The sequence below is a fragment of the Pseudophryne corroboree genome, unplaced genomic scaffold (assembly GCF_028390025.1).
Source record: "Pseudophryne corroboree isolate aPseCor3 unplaced genomic scaffold, aPseCor3.hap2 scaffold_546, whole genome shotgun sequence".
Classification (NCBI taxonomy): Eukaryota; Metazoa; Chordata; class Amphibia; order Anura; family Myobatrachidae; genus Pseudophryne; species Pseudophryne corroboree.
This window is the reverse complement of record NW_026970146.1, coordinates 253,691-263,471: the sequence shown is the minus strand read 5'-3', so window position 1 is coordinate 263,471 and position 9,781 is coordinate 253,691.

Sequence of the window (9,781 nt, the reverse complement as noted above, 5' to 3'; positions counted from 1 at the left end):
GCTGGATCAGACTTTCTCAAACAGAGATGGAGGAATGTTACATCAGCTTTCATTATATATCTATATATACATACATATAGACCCCTTTGTCAGGAACAGCAGGGTCCTCAGTGATGTTAATATGTCCTTAATATCCACAATCATGTACTGAATGCTCCTTGCCAATATTGGATCTAATCAGGAAATATTATGGTCGACATAGGAATCAGTATCCGAGTCAGTATCAGTGTGTAGTAACATTATTGCGGGCCTGAGGGAAAAGAAGCATAGCCATGAACATCACATCTATTCTCTACGTCTGTGTCTGGGACACAGATTTATCCAACCTCACTCTGATATTATTGAAACTTTCACCCAGTCAGTTATTGGTGGTGCCAACAGGGCCACCATCATATGTCTGCATTCCTAATATAGTTTCCTCTTGGGAAAAACATTCAGCCACCGACATGTTGACACACATGTACCAAGTACCCACAGACACATCGGCTTATGGGGGATAGACCTACAGTAAATCTGTCAGAGGGACAGAGAGGATTTTTCAGCTCACAACCCAGCGTCAAAAGTACACAGTCTGGGAAATAATAAACTCTATAGTGATAGACTTGTAACGCTCTATAGATGTGCTGGTGAGGTGAGGAAGAAGCCCCGCCGCTGTAATGGCACGCTTCTGTCCCGCTCAGAAACAAATAATTAATTACGCTGGCGGGGTAAGGACAGTGCCCAGGCACTAATGTCCACTTTTGCCAGCCTTTTGTGAGGAATTTATGCTGCCCACGGTGCCCCCCCCCCACCCACCCACATGCCCTGCACCCTGCAGTGCCTGTGTTTGTGTGGAAGCATGGCGCACAGCATTCCGCTCGCTGCGTGGTACCTCCGAATGCCGTCACTGGAGAAGAAGTCTTCTGTTCTTCTGCTACTCGCCTGTCTTCTGACTTCTGGCTCTGTAAGGGGGTGATGGCAGGCTACGGGAGTGGGCATCTAGGCGTACCCAGCGATCAGCACCCTCAGGAGCTAATGGTGTCCTGTCAGCCAGAAGCAGAGCCATTGAACTCACTAGAAGTTGGTCATACTTCTCTCCCCTAAGTTCCACGAAGCAGGGAGACTGTTGCCAGCAGCCTCCCTGAAAATAAGAAAAACTAACATAAGTCTTTTCAGAGAAACTCAGTAGAGCTCCCCTGTAGTGCATCCAGTCTCACTGGGCACAATTCTAAAACTGGAGTCTGGAGGAGGGGCATAGAGGGAGGAGACAGTTCACACCCTTTGAAAGTCTTAAAGTGCCCATGTCTCCTGCGGATCCCGTCTATACCCCATGGTTCTTAATGTGATCCCAGCATCCTCTAGGACGTATGAGAAAACAAATAACGCACACACGAGGAGGAGAGAACAAAGGAAGCTATAAGGAGGGGAGGGGAGGGGAGGGGAGGGGGGGGGGGAGGTAAGGTAGTAAAGGGATATTGGATAAACTACAACCTTATACATGTTCATTAATGTACCAGTAGTTAGAAGTAGAAGAGCTCTAACAGAAACCACAAAGCTTATCTAAAGCCACACCACACTGGATATGCCCAATCTCATTTGATCTTTGAAGCAAAGCAGTATTGGACTTTGTTACTACCAAGCAGTCTCCCATCCATGTATTATCAGATTCTTTAGGTGTTTTTAAACTATCAACACCCTTTTCTTGGTACTGTACATTTAATTTTTACACATATTCTTTTATGTACCAGAAGTTAGAAGTAGAAGAGCTCTAACAGAAACCACGAGCTCATCTACAGCCACAGCACACTGGATTTGCCCAATCTCTCCTGATCATGGAAGCTGAGCAGTGTTGGTCCTGGTTTTAGTACTTGGATGGGAGACCACCAGGAAATACCAGGAGCTGTGTGTATTTTTACAATACCAACACCGTTCTCTTGATGCATTCCATTTTGAAACATTGGGGCAGATCTATTAAGCCTGGTGAACTGATAAAGTGCAAGGTGATAAAGTACCAGCCAGTCAGCTCCTAACTGTCATTTTTCAAACCCAGCCTGTGACATGGCAATTAGGAGTTGATTGGCTGGTACTTTATCACCATGCAAATTATCATTTCACCAGGTTTAATAAATCGTCCGCTTATTCATTTATGTACGAGTAGTTAGAAGTAGAAGAACTCTAACAGAAACCACTAAGCTCATCTACAGCCACACCACACTGTATATGCCCAATATCACCTGATCTTAGGCCTGGTTTGTTCTTGGATGTGAGACCACCTGGGAATACCAGGTGCTGTAGGTAGTTTTATACTACCAACACCGTTCTCTTGATGCATTCTATTTTGAAACTTATTCATTGATGTAGAAGTTAGAAACAGCAAAAATCATCTACAGCCGCATCACACTGGATATGTCCAATCCAGTGGCGTAACTAGAAATTTTTCTCCCCCAAGCCAAAAAATTCTTCGGCGCCCCCCCCCCCCCCCCCTTCATGCTCCATAATTGGGAGCAAGAAAGGGATAAATATGCGCGCGCCTAAGGCGCGCGCGTCAAAAAAAGGGGCGTGGTTTTGTTGGAGTGGGCGTGGTTTCACATAAAGGGGCGTGGCATTGCAGGGAAAGACTACCTTATACCCCAGTTTTGCAACCTGCACGCCCATACGTTGGCCACCACAGGAAAGAAAAATAATCCTGATTCATGCCCCTTACATTATTTGTCATTTTTCCTCCTTATAGTAATGCTCAGTATACATTATGCCACATACTGCAATGGCCCTTAGACATTATGCCGCACACAATAATGCACGACACAATATGCACACACTGTAATGCCCCCGTCACATTATGCCACACCGTAATGTCTGTGACACATTATGCCACACACCGTAATGCCTGTGACACATTATGACAGGAATCGCAATGCCCGTTATACATTATGCTACACACTGCAATGCCCCTGATACATTATAGCACATACAATGTCTGTGACACATTATGACACACACCGCAATGTCCGTGATACATTATGCCACACACTGCAATTAGAGATGAGCGGGTTCGGTTTCTCTGAATCCGAACCCGCACGAACTTCATGTTTTTTTCACGGGTCCGAGCAGACTCGGATCCTCCCGCCTTGCTCGGTTAACCCGAGCGCGCCCGAACGTCATCATAACGCTGTCGGATTCTCGCGAGACTCGGATTCTATATAAGGAGCCGCGCGTCGCCGCCATTTTCACACGTGCATTGAGATTGATAGGGAGAGGACGTGGCTGGCGTCCTCTCCATTTAGATTAGGGTTGAGAGAGAGAGAGAGAGATTGACCTGAGGCTGTGATACTGTAGAAGAGAGTGCAGAGTTTAGTGACTGACGACCACAGTGACCACCAGACAGTGCAGTTGTTTGTTTTATTTAATATATCCGTTCTCTGCCTGAAAAAAACGATACACACAGTGACTCAGTCACATACCATATCTGTGTGCACTGCTCAGCCCAGTGTGCTGCATCAATGTATATATATATCTGACTGTGCTCAGCTCACACAGCTTATAATTGTGGGGGAGACTGGGAGCACTGCAGTGCCAGTTATAGGTTATAGCAGGAGCCAGGAGTACATAATATTATATTAAAATTAAACAGTGCACACTTTTGCTGCAGGAGTGCCACTGCCAGTGTGACTAGTGACCAGTGACCTGACCACCAGTATATATAATATTAGTAGTATACTATCTCTTTATCAACCAGTCTATATTAGCAGCAGACACAGTACAGTGCGGTAGTTCACGGCTGTGGCTACCTCTGTGTCGGCACTCGGCAGCCCGTCCATAATTGTATATACCACCTAACCGTGGTTTTTTTTTCTTTCTGTATAGTCATACTAGTTACGAGTATACTATCTCTTTTATCAACCAGTCTATATTAGCAGCAGACACAGTACAGTGCGGTAGTTCACGGCTGTGGCTACCTCTGTGTCGGCACTCGGCAGCCCGTCCATAATTGTATATACCACCTAACCGTGGTTTTTTTTTCTTTCTTTATACATACATACTAGTTACGAGTATACTATCTCTTTATCAACCAGTCTATATTAGCAGCAGACACAGTACAGTGCGGTAGTTCACGGCTGTGGCTACCTCTGTGTCGGCACTCGGCAGCCCGTCCATAATTGTATATACCACCTAACCGTGGTTTTTTTTTCTTTCTTTATACATACATACTAGTTACGAGTATACTATCTCTTTATCAACCAGTCTATATATTAGCAGCAGACACAGTACAGTGCGGTAGTTCACGGCTGTGGCTACCTCTGTGTCGGCACTCGGCAGCCCGTCCATAATTGTATATACCACCTAACCGTGGTTTTTTTTTTCTTTCTTTATACATACATACTAGTTACGAGTATACTATCTCTTTATCAACCAGTCTATATATTAGCAGCAGACACAGTACAGTGCGGTAGTTCACGGATGTGGCTACCTCTGTGTCGGCACTCGGCAGCCCGTCCATAATTGTATATACCACCTAACCGTGGTTTTTTTTTCTTTCTTTATACATACATACTAGTTACGAGTATACTATCTCTTTATCAACCAGTCTATATTAGCAGCAGACACAGTACAGTGCGGTAGTTCACGGCTGTGGCTACCTCTGTGTCGGCACTCGGCAGCCCGTCCATAATTGTATATACCACCTAACCGTGGTTTTTTTTTCTTTCTTTATACATACATACTAGTTACGAGTATACTATCTCTTTATCAACCAGTCTATATATTAGCAGCAGACACAGTACAGTGCGGTAGTTCACGGCTGTGGCTACCTCTGTGTCGGCACTCGGCAGCCCGTCCATAATTGTATATACCACCTAACCGTGGTTTTTTTTTCTTTCTTTATAGTCATACTAGTTACGAGTATACTATCTCTTTATCAACCAGTCTATATTAGCAGCAGACACAGTACAGTGCGGTAGTTCACGGCTGTGGCTACCTCTGTGTCGGCACTCGGCAGCCCGTCCATAATTGTATATACCACCTAACCGTGTTTTTTTTTTCTTTCTTTATACATACATACTAGTTACGAGTATACTATCTCTTTATCAACCAGTCTATATTAGCAGCAGACACAGTACAGTGCGGTAGTTCACGGCTGTGGCTACCTCTGTGTCGGCACTCGGCAGCCCGTCCATAATTGTATATACCACCTAACCGTGGTTTTTTTTTTCTTTCTTTATACATACATACTAGTTACGAGTATACTATCTCTTTATCAACCAGTCTATATATTAGCAGCAGACACAGTACAGTGCGGTAGTTCACGGCTGTGGCTACCTCTGTGTCGGCACTCGGCAGCCCGTCCATAATTGTATATACCACCTAACCGTGGTTTTTTTTTCTTTCTTTATAGTCATACTAGTTACGAGTATACTATCTCTTTATCAACCAGTCTATATTAGCAGCAGACACAGTACAGTGCGGTAGTTCACGGCTGTGGCTACCTCTGTGTCGGCACTCGGCAGCCCGTCCATAATTGTATATACCACCTAACCGTGTTTTTTTTTTCTTTCTTTATACATACATACTAGTTACGAGTATACTATCTCTTTATCAACCAGTCTATATTAGCAGCAGACACAGTACAGTGCGGTAGTTCACGGCTGTGGCTACCTCTGTGTCGGCACTCGGCAGCCCGTCCATAATTGTATATACCACCTAACCGTGGTTTTTTTTTCTTTCTTTATACATACATACTAGTTACGAGTATACTATCTCTTTATCAACCAGTCTATATATTAGCAGCAGACACAGTACAGTGCGGTAGTTCACGGCTGTGGCTACCTCTGTGTCGGCACTCGGCAGCCCGTCCATAATTGTATATACCACCTAACCGTGGTTTTTTTTTCTTTCTTTATAGTCATACTAGTTACGAGTATACTATCTCTTTATCAACCAGTCTATATTAGCAGCAGACACAGTACAGTGCGGTAGTTCACGGCTGTGGCTACCTCTGTGTCGGCACTCGGCAGCCCGTCCATAATTGTATATACCACCTAACCGTGTTTTTTTTTTCTTTCTTTATACATACATACTAGTTACGAGTATACTATCTCTTTATCAACCAGTCTATATATTAGCAGCAGACACAGTACAGTGCGGTAGTTCACGGCTGTGGCTACCTCTGTGTCGGCACTCGGCAGCCCGTCCATAATTGTATATACCACCTAACCGTGGTTTTTTTTTCTTTCTTTATAGTCATACTAGTTACGAGTATACTATCTCTTTATCAACCAGTCTATATTAGCAGCAGACACAGTACAGTGCGGTAGTTCACGGCTGTGGCTACCTCTGTGTCGGCACTCGGCAGCCCGTCCATAATTGTATATACCACCTAACCGTGGTTTTTTTTTCTTTCTTTATACATACATACTAGTTACGAGTATACTATCTCTTTATCAACCAGTCTATATATTAGCAGCAGACACAGTACAGTGCGGTAGTTCACGGCTGTGGCTACCTCTGTGTCGGCACTCGGCAGCCCGTCCATAATTGTATACTAGTATCCAATCCATCCATCTCCATTGTTTACCTGAGGTGCCTTTTAGTTGTGCCTATTAAAATATGGAGAACAAAAATGTTGAGGTTCCAAAATTAGGGAAAGATCAAGATCCACTTCCACCTCGTGCTGAAGCTGCTGCCACTAGTCATGGCCGAGACGATGAAATGCCAGCAACGTCGTCTGCCAAGGCCGATGCCCAATGTCATAGTACAGAGCATGTCAAATCCAAAACACCAAATATCAGTAAAAAAAGGACTCCAAAACCTAAAATAAAATTGTCGGAGGAGAAGCGTAAACTTGCCAATATGCCATTTACCACACGGAGTGGCAAGGAACGGCTGAGGCCCTGGCCTATGTTCATGGCTAGTGGTTCAGCTTCACATGAGGATGGAAGCACTCAGCCTCTCGCTAGAAAAATGAAAAGACTAAAGCTGGCAAAAGCAGTAGCACCGCAAAGAACTGTGCGTTCTTCGAAATCCCAAATCCACAAGGAGAGTCCGACTCCAATTGTGTCGGTTGCGATGCCTGACCTTCCCAACACTGGACGTGAAGAGCATGCGCCTTCCACCATTTGCACGCCCCCTGCAAGTGATGGAAGGAGCACCCGCAGTCCAGTTCCTGATAGTCAGATTGAAGATGTCAGTGTTGAAGTACACCAGGATGAGGAGGATATGGGTGTTGCTGGCGCTGGGGAGGAAATTGACCAGGAGGATTCTGATGGTGAGGTGGTTTGTTTAAGTCAGGCACCCGGGGAGACACCTGTTGTCCGTGGTAGGAATATGGCCGTTGACATGCCTGGTGAAAATACCAAAAAAATCAGCTCTTCGGTGTGGAAGTATTTCACCAGAAATGCGGACAACAGGTGTCAAGCCGTGTGTTCCCTTTGTCAAGCTGTAATAAGTAGGGGTAAGGACGTTAACCTCCTTGGAACATCCTCCCTTATACGTCACCTGCAGCACATTCATAATAAGTCAGTGACAAGTTCAAAAACTTTGGGTGACAGCGGAAGCAGTCCACTGACCAGTAAATCCCTTCCTCTTGTAACCAAGCTCACGCAAACCACCCCACCAACTCCCTCAGTGTCAATTTCCTCCTTCCCCAGGAATGCCAATAGTCCTGCAGGCAATGTCACTGGCAATTCTGACGAGTCCTCTCCTGCCTGGGATTCCTCCGATGCATCCTTGCGTGTAACGCCTACTGCTGCTGGCGCTGCTGTTGTTGCTGCTGGGAGTCGATGGTCATCCCAGAGGGGAAGTCGTAAGCCCACTTGTACTGCTTCCAGTAAGCAATTGACTGTTCAACAGTCCTTTGCGAGGAAGATGAAATATCACAGCAGTCATCCTGCTGCAAAGCGGATAACTGAGGCCTTGACAACTATGTTGGTGTTAGACGTGCGTCCGGTATCCGCCGTTAGTTCACAGGGAACTAGACAATTTATTGAGGCAGTGTGCCCCCGTTACCAAATACCATCTAGGTTCCACTTCTCTAGGCAGGCGATACCGAGAATGTACACGGACGTCAGAAAAAGACTCACCAGTGTCCTAAAAAATGCAGTTGTACCCAATGTCCACTTAACCACGGACATGTGGACAAGTGGAGCAGGGCAGGGTCAGGACTATATGACTGTGACAGCCCACTGGGTAGATGTATGGACTCCCGCCGCAAGAACAGCAGCGGCGGCACCAGTAGCAGCATCTCGCAAACGCCAACTCTTTCCTAGGCAGGCTACGCTTTGTATCACCGCTTTCCAGAATACGCACACAGCTGAAAACCTCTTACGGCAACTGAGGAAGATCATCGCGGAATGGCTTACCCCAATTGGACTCTCCTGTGGATTTGTGGCATCGGACAACGCCAGCAATATTGTGTGTGCATTAAATATGGGCAAATTCCAGCACGTCCCATGTTTTGCACATACCTTGAATTTGGTGGTGCAGAATTTTTTAAAAAACGACAGGGGCGTGCAAGAGATGCTGTCGGTGGCCAGAAGAATTGCGGGACACTTTCGGCGTACAGGCACCACGTACAGAAGACTGGAGCACCACCAAAAACTACTGAACCTGCCCTGCCATCATCTGAAGCAAGAAGTGGTAACGAGGTGGAATTCAACCCTCTATATGCTTCAGAGGTTGGAGGAGCAGCAAAAGGCCATTCAAGCCTATACAATTGAGCACGATATAGTAGGTGGAATGCACCTGTCTCAAGCGCAGTGGAGAATGATTTCAACGTTGTGCAAGGTTCTGATGCCCTTTGAACTTGCCACACGTGAAGTCAGTTCAGACACTGCCAGCCTGAGTCAGGTCATTCCCCTCATCAGGCTTTTGCAGAAGAAGCTGGAGACATTGAAGGAGGAGCTAACACGGAGCGATTCCGCTAGGCATGTGGGACTTGTGGATGGAGCCCTTAATTCGCTTAACAAGGATTCACGGGTGGTCAATCTGTTGAAATCAGAGCACTACATTTTGGCCACCGTGCTCGATCCTAGATTTAAAGCCTACCTTGGATCTCTCTTTCCGGCAGACACAAGTCTGCTGGGGTTGAAAGACCTGCTGGTGACAAAATTGTCAAGTCAAGCGGAACGCGACCTGTCAACATCTCCTCCTTCACATTCTCCCGCAACTGGGGGTGCGAGGAAAAGGCTCAGAATTCCGAGCCCACCCGCTGGCGGTGATGCAGGGCAGTCTGGAGCGACTGCTGATGCTGACATCTGGTCCGGACTGAAGGACCTGACAACGATTACGGACATGTCGTCTACTGTCACTGCATATGATTCTCTCAACATTGATAGAATGGTGGAGGATTATATGAGTGACCGCATCCAAGTAGGCACGTCACACAGTCCGTACTTATACTGGCAGGAAAAAGAGGCAATTTGGAGGCCCTTGCACAAACTGGCTTTATTCTACCTAAGTTGCCCTCCCACAAGTGTGTACTCCGAAAGAGTGTTTAGTGCCGCCGCTCACCTTGTCAGCAATCGGCGTACGAGGTTACATCCAGAAAATGTGGAGAAGATGATGTTCATTAAAATGAATTATAATCAATTCCTCCGCGGAGACATTGACCAGCAGCAATTGCCTCCACAAAGTACACAGGGAGCTGAGATGGTGGATTCCAGTGGGGACGAATTGATAATCTGTGAGGAGGGGGATGTACACGGTGATATATCGGAGGGTGATGATGAGGTGGACATCTTGCCTCTGTAGAGCCAGTTTGTGCAAGGAGAGATTAATTGCTTCTTTTTTTGGGGGGGTCCAAACCAAC